The sequence below is a fragment of the Strix aluco genome, chromosome 3 (genome assembly GCF_031877795.1).
Source record: "Strix aluco isolate bStrAlu1 chromosome 3, bStrAlu1.hap1, whole genome shotgun sequence".
Classification (NCBI taxonomy): domain Eukaryota; kingdom Metazoa; phylum Chordata; class Aves; order Strigiformes; family Strigidae; genus Strix; species Strix aluco.
This window is the reverse complement of record NC_133933.1, coordinates 32,849,971-32,869,253: the sequence shown is the minus strand read 5'-3', so window position 1 is coordinate 32,869,253 and position 19,283 is coordinate 32,849,971. Positions and strand designations below refer to the sequence as shown.

At 39.7% G+C, this 19,283-nt stretch overlaps 1 long non-coding RNA gene across 2 annotated transcripts; it reads right to left on the bottom strand.

Moving 5' to 3' along the window:
• Positions 1-1,126: 1,126 nt before the first annotated feature.
• Positions 1,127-17,699, bottom strand: LOC141921733 (uncharacterized). 2 transcript variants are annotated; one of them, XR_012622759.1, is made up of 4 exons: positions 17,608-17,699; positions 2,052-2,154; positions 1,830-1,940; positions 1,166-1,223 (listed from the first exon to the last, which is right to left on the bottom strand). It is a non-coding gene; the product is annotated as an uncharacterized LOC141921733 (long non-coding RNA). The 2 variants fall into 2 exon arrangements; XR_012622758.1 differs by having other exon boundaries at positions 1,127-1,940.
• Positions 17,700-19,283: the final 1,584 nt, after the last annotated feature.

The window sequence follows — 19,283 nt, the reverse complement described above, 5'->3', positions numbered from 1 at the left end:
AAGACAGAAGATGGGTCCTGGGTAGTTTTTGGTGGGTTGCTGAACCAAATTTAAGATAAGGGGGTCTATAAGTGCCAAGACCAGTTCAGGAAAAGTCTAAGGAATTCCTCTTATGTGAATCTTTCCACTTTTCTGATTCACTACCTAAATTTGTCTATGGAAACAACTAGGAACTCTTTGAGGGAAATTATTCCATGGTGATAAATGTGGCATGACTGTTCTGTAATTTTGCTTTTATTCACCAGATACAGATCAGTGTTTTTCTTTTCTCCTAAAGTCTCCTTTATGTTGTGGGATTGTCTAATGACAAGCTCTTCAAAGGAGAGAAACAATATTCTTACGCACATGGAAGCCTTCCATTGTTTCCCCTGCTGCTCCTTTGGCTCGATGCTGTATTCAAGAAGTAATTGTGGGAAGTCAGTGCTCCTCTTCCTAAACATAAACTAGGTTGAACTGCACTCTTCCTGTCTGCTATTGTTAGCAAGAGCATTAGAAAATTGCTGTGTACCAAGTCAGTCATGGAGAAGAAAAAGCAGGACGATTAGCATTTTTTCACTGCTGAATGCAATGCCTACCTTTTCACTTGCTGTACATAGGATTGTTTGCACTAGGAACTACGTCAAATAATCTTAATGAGAGGGATGATTTCATCACCTTTAATGAAATTGTATGGGGAAATAAAGCAAACTGCTTTAGATTCTGTTTTTTTCTCAGCAATGACATTATCTTTCAAACAAGTGTTAGCCCATGAAGGGAGCAGTTGTAAGTTTGTTCAGCCAGCATGGTAAGAACTTTTTCAAAGTTTTATAGTTTCTTAGCTAAGTTCATTATTAAATAATTTGTCCTTAACCTTCTCCATGTTGCCACAAGAGAAGTCAGTGAAATACAGTCAAATTTAGAACCAGATAAGTAACTAGTTTCTGTATGCCTTAGCACTTTCTTACTTCAGATCAAGACTGTTAGGTTAAAGTCAGAGCAAAATTAAAAAAAAAAACACCCAAACTTAGCATTTCTGGATATATTTATTTGCAGCAAAGAATAAAATACGTGTTAGAGAAATGCTTTACATGCTTGCATAGTATTAAAGAGGATCTTACAATAAATTTGTTCTTTCAAGCCTGGACAGTTGGAATGAAACTCTTCCTGCTGCTAAAATTTTCTCCATTGATATGTTCTGGGGATTTTATTATTCACAGTCTTCTTTCCAATGCAAGGAGTTTTCACTGAAGTCAGAAAAAGTGTTGTTTTAGGTCAAATGTGAAATATTATATGGAAATTCCTAGATTGAGGAAAGAATTTAATTCTGTGTTTAGAATTATGGTCAAGCTTTTGTTTTTGTTGTTTTAAAAGATACTTCAAGACCAATACTAGTTTTCTGAGCAACACATCTAGTTGCCAGCTCTTTTGAAGACTGTCAACTTTTAAAAGATTTATCTATGACATAATAGTATATTTCCAAGTCTCAAATAGAGCAGATTTGGGCCCAAGAGATTAGTCAGCTTAATCTAATTTAACATTTTTATTCCTTTTGTTCTGCTTTTTATAAGGAAATAGACTTATAAGTCATCCTTATAAGGTGGAGGCATGTATTATTTAATGACATGATTCAGAGAAGCATTTCATCCCTTTAATTAGGGTAAGAAAATTTCCTTTTTATAAATTGTAAAGACAGTGAATGATAAGCATGCTGGAAGCATTTTTAGGTTAATAAGGCATGAGTAAGTGTAAACTTTCCATGAAGAGATAAATAAAGTGATTGTATTTACTGTGGCTGAGCAATGTATATAAGAATATCTAGTACTGTTATTCAGAAATGCTCTTTTAATAACCTTTTTGTGCAGATAACTGTAGGCCCATGTGAGTGTCACAGTCAAAAGTAAGGAGTCCTTTTCTGCACAGAAGTGCCCAGTTTTAGTGCTGAGTTTGAAACTGCAAGTATGCTGCAAGAGAAATGGAAAGACAAGGGTTCATTTGTCAGAAAACGTAAAAAATTGTAGGTCTTGAAAGTGAAATGAGAGCTAATGGCTTGTGCTAGAACTAACTTTACTCACCTACACGGTCAGCTGAAAAGACTGGATGGATTTTGGGATAGATGCCCATCTTAAAAATGTATGTTTTCATGTCCTTGTGTTCCAGAAAAGTCATTGTTCTGGGCTGAAAAATGGTTTAAATAGTAGAATCTCATTATAATTTTTTGTCAAAGTAAAGAGTTCACAGGTTTCAGTCTAGAGAAATCAAGACCTAATTCCAACTGAAGCATTTAAATTCATTAAACATTGTTGGAACAGAGTCTATCTAAAATACTCTGGCCATCATGTATGAAGTCAGCAATGTGGTATAATTGTTCTTGAAAGTCTGTTTTTCAAGGAATGATCTGAAGTATTCTCATAGCAAAACAATACTATCTTCCTTATTGCTCATGCTCTGGGGTGCCCTTTCATCTTTGTATTTTAGGGACTAAAATGAATATTCAGCAGTTCTGTAGGGATAAGGAGTAAAACCCTGGCCCAGCTGAAGTCAGCGGTTTCATGTTGATCTCATATACAATCTAGAGTACTCCTTTTCTCTCTTTTTTTTTTTTTTTTTCTTTATTTTTGTGTCATAAAGAGTTGTTACAGTCCTTCCCAGGTGGTTAAACTGTGTGTACACTGAACTGGAAGAACATTTATTGGCATAGGATGAATGGTTCTGAAGACGTTTGTCCCATCTAAACTTCCTGGCCAAACTGTAAGAAATTGGAAGGGCAGCGAGAGGGTTGAAGCATGCCACAACCGGCTGTTTGAGGCAAATGCGGGGCTTCCTGTGGTGCTAAAGTAACACCAGTTTTACAGCTATGGGACACACACGCGGGATCACTTGTGAAATCTTCCTGACGTTGGAAGATTTCAACGTTATGGAGGTCAGATTTGCATGAGAGCATGGTTTATGTATAGGGCCTGTTGTTTTAAAGCGGGGTGTAATGACTTACCCATTGCCCAGCTGAGGGCTCTTTTTTAATGTTAAATGCCCATGGAACTATGGTGGAAGCAGTCTCTGTTGGCCACATTTCTGAGAAAAGTGCATCACAATAGCACATTAGTCATCCTTGCTTGATAAAAACAAGAAGGATGAATGAAAAAGCATAGCACAATGTAGAGCTCTCAAGAGCAGCTTATATTGAAAGAGCTGCTTTTTTTTTTCTTTTTTTTTTTTTCCTAAAGTGTGTGTGTGAAGATACTGCTGCTACTTGAAAGCCTCTCAGTTTTAGGTTTGAAAAACTACAGACTCCTTGGGATTGCAGGACTTGTAGCCATAGCTGATTCAGCCCTTTTACCCTTTGGAAGAAGAGAAACCAAATTCTGACTTCTGCCCTGGCATGAGGCCATCTGATGTATCCTTGGAAACAACAAAGTAGAGAAGGTCTGTCTGCTCTGTGTAAACATTCAAGAGCACATGGCATTTTCTGGGCAAGCTGGGTTTTTGTCCTGAGTCACTACATTCTTCTTTCTCCACAACTGTGCAGTTAGCTGCTGCCTTCCAGCATGTTGCACAGTGCAGTTGCATTGCATGTGAACAACGTTTGTAGCACGTGAAAGACTTCAAGTAAGTAATAGTGACCAATTGCACTATATTGAATAAACGCTGTTAGCGTTTCTCCATTTCAGTGTGCAGTAAAGGGCAGTTTTCCAGGATTGATTAGATGGTGCAATGCCAGATGTTAGGATCTGCTGGGCTGTATGTAGCTCTTGGTGGGAAAAAAGCCGATTTGATCACTTATGGAAAGACTTTTGCTTATAAAAGAAAAATAGTCTCTTAGTTGTTGGACGAAAAAATAGAAGGAACTCTAGATGAAAACGAACGATTTAAACACTGGCTATGTTAGCTGGGCCATCAGGATGAGAATAATTTCTGTTTCTCCTGTAAAATAATGCATCAGTCAGATGTTAGTCAGCATTGCAGCAAAGTGGCAAAAAAGCAGCAGTAAGGAGACCCCAATACACCTACCAGGTGATGCTCATAATACTGAAGGCACCAAGTTCACACCTGTAAGTTCAAAGACTGAACACTTGGTCTTTCATTCCCACATTTGTTCATCCAGGCTCTTTGGTTCTGTGGGCAAAATTGCGTGGTGGGAGTCACTTAAAACTGGCTTATGAATTCACTGGGCTATGTGGAGTTCTTTAAGAATATGAAGCATTTTTACATGTAATATGATTTATAAGTTTGCTTTTTTCTGTATGACTAATTTCATTATAATTTCAAGCTGTGATGTTACACAACAAAGAGAATCACCCTCCACTGTTATAGTCCCTTTTATTCTCTGCCTCTTATTTGGTTTGCCATTGAAACTTTGGGACAAATGCCTCAAGAAATGGTGCAACAGTCTCTCTAAGCCTTTGGAGGCCTGGACAAAGCAATGGAGAGAACATGCAACGTGCAACTTATGCACTAGGGAATCATGAAGACATTCAGTTATTGTTTTTTGTTTTCTGAGTAAAATTACAGTTGTAATTAAATTAAAATGCAGAACTCAGGCTTATGAGGTGTTCAGCGCCCTCTGCTCCTTCTGACGACAGTAGGTCTGAATGACAGTTCAGATTTTTATACCACCCCCCCCCCCGCTGTATACCACAGTGACATTTATTCCAATCCTGAGATGGCATTTAGATTAAACATTTGGAATTTAAGTCTCTAACTTTGCTTAAAAGACTAACTCCAAGGCAGATAGTAAGGCTAGGAGGATAAGCTGCTGCTTCAGATGAGTGGAAATATTGTTTTAAAGAGCTGTGTGTGTGTCATAGGAATTCAGGACTAGATTTGGGGCTTTTTCTAACTTCCTTTTAACAATGCTGGGTTGTTATTGGGCATGGTCTGCATTTGTGTTACACTAAAATATAATTGACTATAAATGAGTCTTGACACATAGTGCTTTTTAGATCACTACTCTTTAAACAAAACCTTTATTCAGTAAGTTACAAGTGATGTGTCCTAAAATATAAATTTCCAAATATGGATTAGGCTTTATGATATAAAATAATTTGGTTTATGCCCAAGCAAATAATAAGCTCACTTGTCTGATAGTAGGCATTAAAGTAGGATTACCTAAAGATGTCTTTAAAAAAAAAAAAAAAGAATGAAAGGAGAAGTCCTTGAATATAACTTCAGAAGGGCAAGGATTTTTACTTTGTGTATGCTCCCTATATATTTGACTTTGGATGGAATGGCAGTGCAAGAGCAGATTTTGAGAATGTCAAGGGGAAAATGTCAAAATTCCATTCACTTAATTTTGAGAAGATGTGAGTCTTAGCTGCGTGACTTCAGTATGTCAAAGTTAAAATGCAGTTGCCTCTAGCATGAAGTTGAGAACAAAGAAAGTGATTAGGCAGTATCGGTGACCAATTATTTATGCATCTCACCTTAAAAGTCCACAAGGACCAAGACAGCCCCACCAAGAGTCTGTGCTGAGGCACCCACTCACAAGAAATGTCATCGATGCAATTTCTGTTTCAGAGGAATTGAAGGCAATATTAAGCCTGCTGGTTACTGTACAGGTTCCATAGGTGTGTGTGTATCACATGTTGCCTCCAGTGTCCCTGGACGAATCTTATTGCTGCTTTTTATGCCTCTATCACCGATAAATGAAAAAGAAGAAAGCGGGGGGGAGGTTTGTCTTCACTGTTCTCACTGCTCTTTGTGTGATCTTACCTTTCAATTCTGATGCTCAGGGAGTTGCAGAATAACGCTATTGCTCAAAATTGGTTTTGTTCTTGGATTCTTCCTTTACTTAGAAACATAGTTGTTAGATGAAGGAGAAAACACCTATTTCTTCTACTAAAAATTAGTAGGTTGGAGTTAATTGTGGATGCAGGCAAAACTACAGAAATCTACTTAATGGCATGCATCTGAGTTTCCATGTCCTGTGCAGAAATGAGAAACCAAGAAAAAAATTTAGGTGTTAAGCTAGTGATCTGAATGTGGGAGTTTAGTTTCAGAGAATGACTGGCATTTTTGGAGAGGGAAGATTTTTTTAAAAAATCTGAATTAAAATATGAGTGCACAAAGTGAGCTTAAAGCTAATGAAACAAAATGTGGAACCAAAGTCTGGTAGTCAGCAATGAAAATAAAAATAATTTGTGACATAAATGCTTTCCATTAAAAAACCTCAGCATGGTACATGGATCTTGTGCTGTTTGAAAATATAATGTCTTGTATGTCTCTACAAAATGCACAAAAAAGGGGTTCTAGAATTTCAGTACTTTGACAAAGCCTTAAAAAGAGCTGAAAATGAGGGAGTCCTCACTCTAAACGTCAGCAACTTGGCAAGGCTTTGGAGGGTTGGCATTAACATCAATGCTTGTATTCAGCTGACATCCTTGGTCAATGTATCTTTCTTACTGCAACTGGCAAGGGACAAGAGCTATTGTGACTGCAACTTTGAAAGCAATATTTAATTAAGTAATTGATGTGCTCATTGGGTAATGGAAATAATTTTTATGTGGCCTTTTTTTCCTTTATTAAAGGCTCTTGAAGGGATGCTCTTTGCATTCAACAAAGTTATATCTTTACAGTAAGTAGTGGTTTGCATGCTTCAGCTCTCTGCTCGGTGGGTATCAGGGGTGGAGTTTTTCTTTTAAATCTATGCATTCTCCACCTACACCTCCAGGAAAAAATACGTTAGATGGTGTTTGACTTGTGCTGAAGTCATTCTTTTTATTAAAGTATGAAATGTTGTTCAGTTCTGCCTAAGGACCTGAATAAGGGAAAAAAAAAATGTCAGTGAGTTGCTTTCTCCCCCACTTCCAAAGATGTTTTTACATGCCCAGTGCTCATGGAAATGAGAAGGAGAAAAATGTTAACATTTTGGAGGGGAAAACAACTAGCAGCTTGTGCAAGGAGATGTAATCATTATCCTCTCCTTGGGCCTCCAAAAGAAGAGAGAGAAACCAAAATGTGAACACTGAAGGGTTAACCATAACATTGAGAGCAATTTGTCTATTGTTTCTCTATTAATATCATTCACCAGCTTACCACTCATCACCTTTTCCAAGTAGTCTCCCTATAGCAAGAAATGGCGCCATAGACAAACCAGATGCAATCTTGTCTGTTTTCTTTTCATAAGCATTTGCAAATTTGTTAAAAAGAAAAGTAAGGGAAAGTGGGAGCAAAATGTTTATTTTGTAGAAGCCGCACCAGGGAGCACTGAGCACATGGGATTCTATTTTTGCTGTAACCCCCTCTGCTATCTGATGGGCCTCCACATCTCTGCGGTATGATTTGATTTCCTTAGAGGAGTTGTTGTGTGTCATTGAAATGAACCTAGATTCCCTTCACAGCAATCTTGATGATCCTGACCTTGTATTCTGAATATGTAAAGCATGCTGTCAGAGCCCTAGGTCCAGAATTGGACTCTGTTCCTCCCCACCTTTAGTTTGCAGCTAATTTTCATCTCTCTGTTTAATTCTGTAACACAGTATTTGTTTTCCTCAGTGACATACCTGCACATAATTGCTACGTGCATGTTTGTCTGCAGCATGATAGCATGAATGCATGGACTGGGGTTTTTTTCAGCAATGTTACTCAAAGTCCTTAAATGTAAATCTTTCCTTTACTAGGTAAATCCATTATTTTTCCTTAAAAAGAAATCTATTTCTTTTCTCCTTTTTTGGTGTCTAAGCTCCTTTCAGTTGTAGCTGACTTTGAGATGGAAAGCCTTTCTCTTTCTTTACATTGAGAACAACCATATGCTTTATTTGAATGTAGGTTATTTCAATCTGAAAAACAAACCAAAACAAAACAAAAAACCCATCCCAAAACCCAAACTTGTGAAAACAATAAGTCTCTGCAAGAGTGTAGATAGTTTGTATATCTCTTTTCTTGTAGTTGAATCTGAAATGAACATAAAATGCCAACTGTCCTCATTATAATAGCAGATTTCTAGGTTTTTACAAGCATAAACGATTGTTACATTTATGAGTTACTTATTTTCCTTTGATGCATCTTTTTTATAGCTTATGACATTTTCAGTGAGCTGCACAGACTGGGCTCTCATGTTGTGGGTGAATGCTCATCAGCAGTCCAGGTAAAACTTCTGGAGACTGGTCACATGAAAGAGTCATCCTCCTCCATTCAACCACCAAACTGCAGCAAAGGCTAGCCAAAATAGATTTAAAACAGTTGTTCTTCTGCAGCAGCAATCGCTGTAGTTGTTACAAGGAAATTAGATGATCACAAATGGGAGGAAGATCAGTTCAGCAACTGTGAGTCCTTGCTGCCACTCATTTCTCAGTATGGAGACGAATGAATGGGATTAACTTGTATTTCTTTAGAAAATACTACTGAGGCAATATTTTACCTTTGCCACCAATATGCAGAAAAACTCATTAATAAAAAGAAAATCACCATAGTTCCTTCCTATCAATTGCACAACAACTATATTCAAGTTTCTCCCATTTCATTTGATGATTTCGTTATATGTATGTGCATATAGGCTGCTTGGCCTATTTAAATAGTAGAGGCAAGACCTGAAAAGTTTCTTGCCTTATATATAAGATTTCTTGAGAACTTCTGTCACCTCTTTGACCAGTGGGGAGCTTTGCCATTATGGTGTTAGTGGACCAAGACTTTGCCCAGTCTGGAACACTGGAAATCTGCTGAAAATCTAGTCTGATGTCCTGGCTGAAATTGCATTTGAGGTATCTGTGGCTCTTGGTGTTGAACAGGAGAAAAAAAACTTACGCTTGGATCGATTTTCCTGACTTTTGAAGAGCATCTTGTCTCCTTATCTGTTGCAGACTGTGCTGTAAACACTTCTTTAACTACTTCCAGACCTCCTTTCCACAGGCACAACATTTGGCTGTGCCATCTGATTACCACCGAAACAGAAGAAAACAGTCTTACACGGTCACTTTGTTGCCTGTTATACTCCATTATTGTCCAGCCAGTGTTTACAGTATGCCACAGTTAACGTTGCCCAGATGCTCTATCTGTGGGAAACCTAGAAACCAGGCAGCACCGACCGTCAGTGTTTTCCCAAATCAACCGTCTTATCCGAGGTCTAGCCTGTTTGTGCAAGGCGGCATCACCGCACAGACGGGGTGTGCTGTCAGTTAGCCCTGACAGGAGATAGCACTGCTGAAGATGTTGAAGTTCACGTTGTTTAGGCCACTTACCGCTTTTCAACAAACATTTTAGAACAAAGTGATGTGGTTTCCCTGGCAGCTTGCGGACCTAAGAGCACTTTTTAACATAAGACTATGGTAGGAATACTGCCTCTTCTCTTACTACAGGAACGTTTTATGCAGTTGCTAGCAAAACACATGGATAGTGCAAGAGTTGCATGATTTCCAGAAGCTAGAGTATAAATGGTATTTGCTTTGGTCATCACTTTTTGTGTTTGGGTGTACATTTTTTCCATTTTACTATTTCCCACACATGCTGATGATTACTAAAGTCAGTCATATCAGCTTTTTGAAGATCAGCTTTCTTAGGGTAGCTTGCTCTTAATGAAAGACAAAATAAGATATTTTTTTTGTGGCAGATTTTAGAGTGTGTATGTCACACTCATATACCAACTAATCCTGAGAATTGAAGTAGTAAAACTGTTTTCAGCCATGCTGAAGGGATATTTGAAGTAAATACACAATCAAACTGCATAGTGTTATTATAGACTCATGACAATGATATTTTACCGAAAAGAGTTAATATTTTTCATAAAATAAACACTTCAGAAATGGTTGCATCCCACCAAGCACATACCTGGACTGTAAAAGAATATCAATAATTTGTAGCAGTTCTATTCACGTCCTACAACTGTGTAAAAGGCAGAGAAATCTCTGGCCTACACAACTGTTTAAAATGATATATCTGGTTTTATGTTTTTTTAAAAAATATTTAAATGTCATAATTTATTTTTTGAAACTTTTTAAAAACTGTGTCATTTGGGGTTGTGTATTTCTGTTTAAGCAAGTTTTTTGTTTGTTTCCTGAGGAATTTTTTGTTTCCTGTATATTTTCACCTTCTTATACAAGAAACTTTTGTGTACAAAACACAAACGACCTCGTTACTTGAGGTTCTACTATGCTCTTAAGCCTGCGAACAGAGGTTTCTTCCTTTAAGGGCTGGAGGTAGAGTTCTTTTAACTGCTTCATATCCACATTCCAAAACCTATTTAAAAACCTGCGTCTAAAGTCCGGCTGACAATGAACTCTATTTTCAGCTAAAATTCCCTCCTCCCCCACTTCGCCACACACTGTTTCTGCTGCTGGTCCACTTGTGATAAAGACCAAAACTGTTGTTTGGCTGACATGCAGAAGGAGTTGTTTATCAAAAGAAGGCTATTCTAGGAGGATATGCTCTTTAAACAGAACAATGAGGATTTTGAAGATAACCAAATCAGTACTGCATAGGTGTTAGATCTGTTTTAAATTGTTTCTGTGTTGGAAAGTAGGAGGGGGCCCGGGTATTTGGCTTTGAATCCCTGGCTTGCAAGTGTGAAATGGCTAAATCCAAATTAGCTGCCAACTGTGCTTTGTACTGCAGCTCATGCTTATCTATAGGGCATGAGCACAGCACCTGGGGAGCACAGCGCTGGGGGTGCAGGGAAAGGGGCCTCAGAAAATCCAATTTTGTGATCCAGCTGTACCTTGCGCTTCACCCAGGGTTTTTTGATCCACCCTTGGTGCTGCGTGGTTCAAATGGCAGTTCCTAAAAGCAGATCTACAGGCAGAGTCCTCTTTTACTAGTTAGATCAGGTCATAGACATGTACCCATTCTACTGGTATAAATTAACTAGTTTCTGGACGTGTAGAGAAGTATTAATAACTGATAAGTGGCAGGAAAAATCAAGGAACCTCATGGGAAGCTTAGTTCTGTACAGAAGATCAGCAGATATATGTGATGTGTTTTTGTTTGCTCACCCCTTCTGCAGAGGGAGAATCTCACGAAGAATAAAGATGACCCTCAAAGGCAAGGGAGAGGAACATTACATTTTCTGTCAAGCTCTTAGATGACAGTTTCTCTTCTTTCTGAGCTATGACAATTCCTAATTTTCTCTAAGGAAAGATTTTCTTCAAATATTTTTTCAGATATTTGTGTTATTTTGGAATAATACCTTAAAAGCCGTCACCAAGTCCAACTGAAAATTCCCCTTTCTCACTTACTTGCAGTGGTCTTTTGTGGTACAGTGATCTCCTTTAAAAATCTCTTTCCAAAACTAAGAAAGAGAAGATTCGCTATAAATGACAAAGTATCAACTTTTTTTCATTTTTTTTTCTCATTGTCTAACAGCCAATATTTCTGTCTGTTTTCATATAATGCCACTATACATGAAAAGAAAAGGATCAGAAAACTTTCTTCTCTAGTGCTGATCATATGCATGTGATTTATTTAAGGCCACACAGTGAATTGCTTGTTAGAGCTGGATGATCCTCTCTGCTGGCCATCTGATTAAAACTCAGCCTAAATACTCTTGGATATTTGCAGGTGGTTCAGGAGAACATCTGGAGGTGTGCACTTTTCCTGAAATGTCTGTTTTGATTATGGAAGGAGAGACGTCTTTCATATTCACCTGGTAGACATCTCCTGGCCCCACAATTCAGGAATAATCTCTATTTTTCAGCTGTAAATTTCCTACCTTCTCCTTCCTCCAATAGAAAGGCAAGCTTAAATTCTTTTACATGTGGAAAGGGCACTTCAGTGACCCCTGCCTACCATCACTGACAGAGTTTGGCATCCTCACCTGAAGCCTGGATTTATTTTCTTAAAGATTCCTACTAGGTAAACCCCATGGAAAAACTAACCCTTGACAGCTCTTGCTGTTCTGACCATCACCTTTTACAGCCAAGTGTGATGATGTGGGGACAAGGAGGGGCAGTCCTCTTGTTTATGCTAGAGCCAGCCTTGCTCTTTGTTTTTTATTCTGTCCTAGAGTGATGTATTTTCAGAAGCTGTATCACACAACCTGGAAGAAAAAGTGACTCCGTGATTATTCAGACAGGTGTAGGGATGCGCTTTGTGCAGCAAGATAAGCGGGATAGGCTGATTAGTGTGTTAAGTTTTGCCAGAGGCAGCGCTGGCAAGAGTGGCAAATAATGAACCCTTTTCTGTGCTTGCTTAGGGTAATTGTATCACCAGGGGACACAAGGATATCTCAGCCAACAGTAACAGCCCCAAGTTTTCTGTGGTGGGCAGTCCTGTGGAACTATGTGCTGTGCTCTTCTCTTAAAAGTTTGCAGACTGCTTCATAGGTATGTTACCTGGGATTTAACTGAAATAGAGTTTATTAAACCAAAATGATCCTATTTAAGTGAAATAGATTCCTAAAGAGGTATGTGGCTTCAATTAGTGTGTCCCAGTACTGATTTAGGGGCCTATTGTTTGCCCTTATGTTTGAAAATGCTGCCCTTGCCTTTTTTTAAAATCTTATCTAAGTCAAGAAACCATACTTCCACTTGGCTGTGTGTTTTTTGGCTTTGTTCTAGTAACGCTTGACCTACCCACATAGATTTAACTGACTGGGGATAAGGGCTGTGCCTAGTTATTGCAATAGCTCGTATACATTGACAGAGGTGACAGAAATCAGTTTTTATGTCAGCGTGAAGGGTAGAAACCGTATTTAAGAGGAAATACTTCCCCATACTTCAAATGCCAAACAATTCAGTGGAGGAAGCAATTATAACTTGCAGTGCTGCTGGAGTACAGTGAGCACTTCTCTGCTTTGTGGGTACTCGTATGCCAAAGTTTGCCATCCTATGAGCTCAGCACATTGATTACTGCTGCTTGAACTCTGGACTTGCTCTGCTTATTGGTTGTTTGCTCTAACCACAGTGCTAGATGGAGCCTTTGGAGACTATCACAATGTAAATAAATACATGTGTGTTTGTTTCTAGCCTGTTAAAAAAAAAAAAAAAAAAAAAAAAAAAAGAAAACTGGATGTGTCAAAGAAGGGGGAAAAGCTGTTAAGGATTTATTTGCATGCCTTTGAGATGCAGGAGCTACAGGAAGCAATGGGTTTAGGGGAGGGCTAGCAAAATCATTCCATAGGGGTATAACAATAGGGAAACAGGGAGAGTGGTTAGATGCTGTTAGATTAGATTAGTGCAGTTTTATTTGGCAAGTGGTGTTTATTTTGCTATTAATCATATAGAGGTACTTAAAGCTTGCAGAAAAAGTCTTATTCCACAAATCAGCATGAAGAATGGTTAGTTTGGTGGTGGTTTTTTTTAAATTTTTATCATCCATAGGAAGAGATTACCATTTTTTTTTTTTTGGAGGGTAAAAAGACTAGACGAGAATTAGAAAATGAAAGATGGCGGTAAAGTAGTTCAGATATACTAAATTGCTCTGCTGCCGTGATTGTCCCTAGGCTGGATTTTTGTTCATCTTTTGCATTAGTGATATTTTTCTTTGTGCCTTTGCCCTTGTTATAATTTTAAATGTGGTGAAATATGCTGACTCGTACCAAGTTTTATGTTTCAGCAAAGGAGAGACTGCAAATAGAAAGAACAAATGAATTCACAGTTGGCTGGAGCTAATTTTGTGTAGTTACTAGCTTACATCATGGATTTCTCTGCCAGTTAGCTGTTTGAAAGTAAAATAGGAGGCATGGCATGGCCTGAAACTGAGGGAAAGGTTGGAGTTTCAGAGAGACAGCCTTTCCACACCATTGCCAAATCACCTCTCATTGACTTTACATTTGTAGGCATAAAATAGGGCACAAGTCTGGTGGCTGCAAACAATCTTCCTCAGTACTTGCAGTTTCCTGTGCTGTAAATATTTTCTCCTTGAAATTTGCTGAGGGACAAATCTGGTATAAGACATGGCCATGGAGTGTCACAGAGTTCAAAAAAATGGCCTGTGATGAGGTCTTCTCACCTCTCTGGTAGAGCAACTGCTGCTCGCAGTGCTGCCCAGAAGAGCCTGGCTCAAAACAGCCACCCTGCAAGGAGGTGGTGATGCTTGTTGCCAGCGGGAACCTTTCCCAGCCCAGTTCCTGGGCTACGCAACCCCTGCTCCACACCCTCGACCCTCTTCCTACCACTCTTTTCTTTAATTCTGGTTTAGCTACTTCTTCCTTTCTGAGAACTATGCAGATGCACAAATCCATTTTGTTTACAATAGCTCTTAATCCTGCTGTGAGGGAGGGCTTCTTCCGTTGCTTTACTCCCTTGTAATACAACTAAAGCCACCATCAGCCTCATCTAAAGGAGGGAGATGGTTTGTCACTGGAGTCTCTCCTGATCTCCAGTCCTCTTTTGCCCTTACTCTCTGTCAGGTACCTCTCTTTAACCTGCACCTTTAGTAGATAAACAGATAACAGGTTCCTGCATTTCTCAAAATAGGTGGAACAGGACCTGTATGGTCTTGGCAAATACATGTATTTGCCACTATATTATTTTATCAGCATAGCCTTTTCCTGAGTCCCAAATGCTGGCCTGTTTGTCCATATTGGGTAACTGTTCTGCTTTGTCTCTACCGATTTCTAAACCAAATTTCAGCTATCTATTAAGTGCTAGAAGAACTGTGTGTAGACTAGTACTTTCTCGCTTAAGTTAAACTGTAGGATGGATTTGTATTTTTTAGCATTTCCTTTGACCCACTTTGCTGAATTAGTTTCCAGTTTCCCTGAAAAAGAATGTCTTGCCTTGTTTCTGGTTTCGCTATTTCCTTTTGTTGGCTGGAAGGTTTATTAAAAAAGTTGCAGCAGGCAAAAGCCATGGACAAAAGTGTAAGTGGAGGAAATTTCATTGGCTGAACAATACAGAAGGTCAGATTTGATGACCTTCATTTTTAAATGTATTTTCAGATCTTCCTCAATTCTTAACTGAATACAATTTTCAAGATTTTTTTAAATTTGCTTGATTGAACTACTTATATGAGGCAAACTGAAGATAAATCCTTTTCTTACTCAGTTTCTACTTTCTTGATGCTTGTGATGATGTTGCCATATTTGCTCTCTGGTCATCCACAGAGTGTTCCATAGTAGACACGTTGCCTAGTAATAAACTGGTGGACTTCCTCTCTCTGTATAGATTTTTTTGACAGAAGAAATGGCATCTTTCGCATCTTCATTTTATGCTCTAAGTTATTTTACAGAAGAAGAAAGGCAAACAAGATGAGTACTCTCCCTGCCCATTTGTAGTCATCTCTTAAACACGTGGTACCATGTTGGAAACAATGAGTAATCATTACCTTCACAGCTCTGCCAGCCTGAGCATTTCAGGTGAGAAATGCAGTGTTTTGCTGACACAGGGCCCTGCATACTCCAGTGGGTTTCTCTTTGTGCCTTTTGAGATGCCAGAAAATCTAGTGCATAGGTCATGCAAAGGGAAATTAATTTGGTGCCATCTCATTTCAGTTCCCGCTTATCCTTATCATGTGCCTGTGCCCTCCTCCACGGGCTGGCAGAGTCTCTGCGGAGCGGCCCGTGACAGGAATAGCAGGGAGGGCTGCTTTGGGCGAGAGCAGGGCTGGCTCCCCTGCCTTTAGGGAGTCGACTGGCTGGCTTCATGCCTGCCCTTGCCATGTGTGCCTCAAATCAGCGGTGTCATGTTCCCTCCCCTCTTGTACTCGCAGTGTTTCTGGGTCATTTAAATAAGATAGTCCTGAAAATGTAGCATGGCAGTTTTAGAGGATGACTTTGAGCGGGGTTTACATGTTAGACACCAGATCCTGCTTGTCTCTGTACAGATATACCTGCTCTGAATTTATCTTAGCTGCAGGGAAGCACTCAGAGTTACAAATGTGACTGGGAGGAAAAGGGCTTGCCTGTGTTGTTTGGAAGGGTGGCGTGAGAGGGGCACACAAGATGGTTGTGTCAGGGTTTGATGTCCTGGGGCTAGATGAAGCTGTATCAGTGCAAACTGTATGCAGGAGGCTAGGACAAGTGCAGTGAAAGCCACAACAGAAGATTCTCTAATCTCAGAGCAACGCACCTGTACCAGGACTTTGTGGTATTGCAGCTACGTAAGTGTGGTTTAAGCCTTGTAAAACAAAACCCTTCCACGTATCACAAATCATTCTCCTTTTGGAGGTTCTTCATTGTTTCAGTTTTCTTCCACCTCCCAGCTCCAGACGTCTTAGCATCACACTCTAGACTAGGCATAATAAATCTTACCCTCATTTTTCAACATTCTCTTGTTGCACACACTTCCCCTACTATGGAGACCACAGCGTTCTCCTGCTTTCAATGTATACCTACTGTTTAGTACTCTCCTCATTCACACTGTTACTCAAAACTGACATGTTTCTCTCTTTCATGTGAATTTGACAGTGTGAAATGCGTGCACCAGAAATTTAACTGTAACCACCTGCTGTTTTCTCTATAGTTACCAGTAAGCAAATCCACTATAAGTATTTGTATCTCCGCTTTGGATGCCAAAGAGACATTGATAGCTTTTGGGCCAATCATCTGTTGGTCTGACATGAAAAATAACCCCACTGGAGCAGGAACCTTGTCCTTCTCTCATCTTTCTACTGTTTGAGAATTCATATTGTAGCTATGATAGTTTGGATATTGCAACATTGTTGGAGCCATATGGAGATACCCAAATTTGTCCTAGACCTAGGTTTGGACATAGGCTGATTTCATAGTTAGCAGCTATAGTTATTTTTGAAAATGTTTAAAGTCTACACGTACCTGAATAAACTTTAGAGGACCTTTCTTAGCTCTTATTTTAGCAGTGTGTTTCAATGGTTATGCTAGTGACCTTTTTCATTACGAGAATTCATGTTAATTCATGGCAAGCCAGAACATTATTATAAACCTCTTGACTGTTCTGTTTTTTAGGGCTTTGAAATGTAATCAAAGGTGGATTTATCTGATACTAAGAGATGAAACAGTTACCAGCCTTAAGTTTCCTCCCTTTTATTTTCCTAGGAGGTTACTGCCAGAGTAAACTGAAATTGGAGGTGGTTTATGTTAATGCTGCAGCCTGTAGACTACACTTGCTCAGGAGTTTATCCAGGAGGATCAGCTGATCCCACTGCAGGATGGTGACCTCTGGCAGAGACATGGGACAGGGACAGCTGCTTCAGCTCTCCCAGCTAAACCTGCTTAAGGCAGTGAGTGGGAGTTGTTAATACAATTATTTGTTTAATTGTAGGGCTAATAGATATTTTTTGTGTGCTTTATTACAATAGAATGCATGAAATAGAGAGGAAAAATTGAGCGTACTGCTTGGGAGCTGGTTCCCAATTATTATTCCTTTTTATTAACGGGAGCCTAAAATGAAAAGTAACCAGAAGCATACTCGGCTTTAAACTTTCCAGTTGTATAAAAAGGCAGCCCACCCTGAACTGTCTGGTGCCAAGGGGGCGTACAGTACTTTTAGGAATACAGGGCAAGGGTGAATTTTTAATTAGCTTAGTCTTATTTTCCTCCAAATATAGATAGGCACTTCTTAGCTTTCTCAACTGTAGTACTTGAGACTAGGCAGCCAAGTGTGCTCTGGGAACTGTTTGCTAGGGTAGTCTGTTAGAAAAATGGGAAGCCAAATGTTATTTCTATTTTAATAAAGAGAGGATAAAGTTTTTAATGATGATAGCTTTATGGAAGCACAACCCTTTCCCTTCCCCACCCTCCCTCTATGATACCTTATAAAAAAAAACAGACATAAAACAAATACTTACTTCACAAGCTACTTCAGGGATCACATTGGCATTTTGTGCTGGCTTGTGAAGTGCTGTGTCCTTGTATCAATATCCCCAAGCCCTGAAACTCCTAGGGAAAGACACGTGCTGTGGGAGCTACCTCCTATGCTCGGGCCCACTGCGAATCTGCAAGTAATGGTCCTCTCAGGAAAGAAGCTGAGGGCACTTGGCAGTGGGAAGTATCTTGCCCATACTGGAGATGGTGACAGAATTGGCAATGAGGAGGTGACTAGTCATTCTGTGAGGCCTGGTCTGGGGCCAGTTTTCATTTTCGTCCCGTTCTTTTTCTGTTTTTCTTCCTCTCTCGCTTTTGTTATTTATACCAATGAGCAAATGTTGCTTATTTTTAGCAGCCTTTCCATTTTGCTTAGGCACTGATCCTAAGTAATGGAATGCCTGTGGCCGTCCCTAGGGCACCATCTCACCTCTAGTAAGAGCAGACAAATGTAAGCTTTGGTGTAGGGAGTTACTGATTTTCTTCCAGGCAAGTAGGTGTGTGTGATACATGTAAAAGGTCCCTATGCATACCATGTATTAGCACTCCAACATCTTAGCAAATGACCTTGCATGATCTGCCTTGGGCTGTTGGTGAGAAATTATTTGTGTTGTGTATCTCCATAAAGCAAGCAGCCTTGCAACTTGCTTATTTTAGAGCATATAAAACCAACACTAAAAACCCAAACACACCCAAATACACACACCCATTTCCACAAACAGAGCAAAAGCGAAGTCCTCCCTCAAGTGCAGACAGTTGCAGTTCTGGGAGGACCAAAGTAGATGATCAATTACTAGAAGCAGATGTAAGAGTTACATAGATAGGGGTATGTGACATCAGCCCCATTTTTTAACTTTTCTCTTTTAGATGTTCTGTCACCAGGTTATTGCAGAGATGCTAACAGAAGGGAAAATAGAGTCCTGAGGGAAGCTGTTATGGGAGGGCTTCCACTGAGGTGTGGATGTTCAGGGAGTCCCTGCCTCACAGATTAGCAGTTGACCAGCAGGATCCTTCCACTGAGTGTCCTAGCAGCTTTACCTCTACTTTCCTACTTCAGGACACAAATGTATGACCTTAGACACTGCTCCTCTTCTAAGCCCCTCTAGGCTGGGAAAAAAAAGGTAAGGGAGTGTGTATTCAACCTGAGACAACAAAGTTGTCTCTAAGCTTACTCAAAGTTTATCCAAAAGAACTTCAGAACCAAGAAGGAGTAGCTACATACTTAAACTGCAAGGAGGGAGATGCAGACTTTTAGGTCTTGCCCATCCATGATAGTCCTGCATCCCCCTGAGGTATAAGGGATTTGCTGGGAGAACAAGTGCCCTTTGTCACTGGTGCCTACTTTGCATCGACAGAGCTTCATTCCTAGACACATTTGTATTGCTGTTGGTGAGGTGCTTTCTGGCTCATGCCTATTTCAGTTTCGGCTGGAAGGAAGGGAGGTGAGGAGGTTGTCCCCCACCCTCAGTGTCACTGGGATCCCACCCAGCCTGCAGGTGTAGCTGCATAACTGACTGGTTCTCTCAGTAGGGTCTGGCTTAGTCTAAACACTTTCTATAGGTTTTTGTCTTCCCCATTTTCAGGACTGACTTGTTTTGCTAGGGTTAGGAACCTACTGCACGCATGCTTATGCTGGCAGAAGAAACTAATTTTCTGCTAA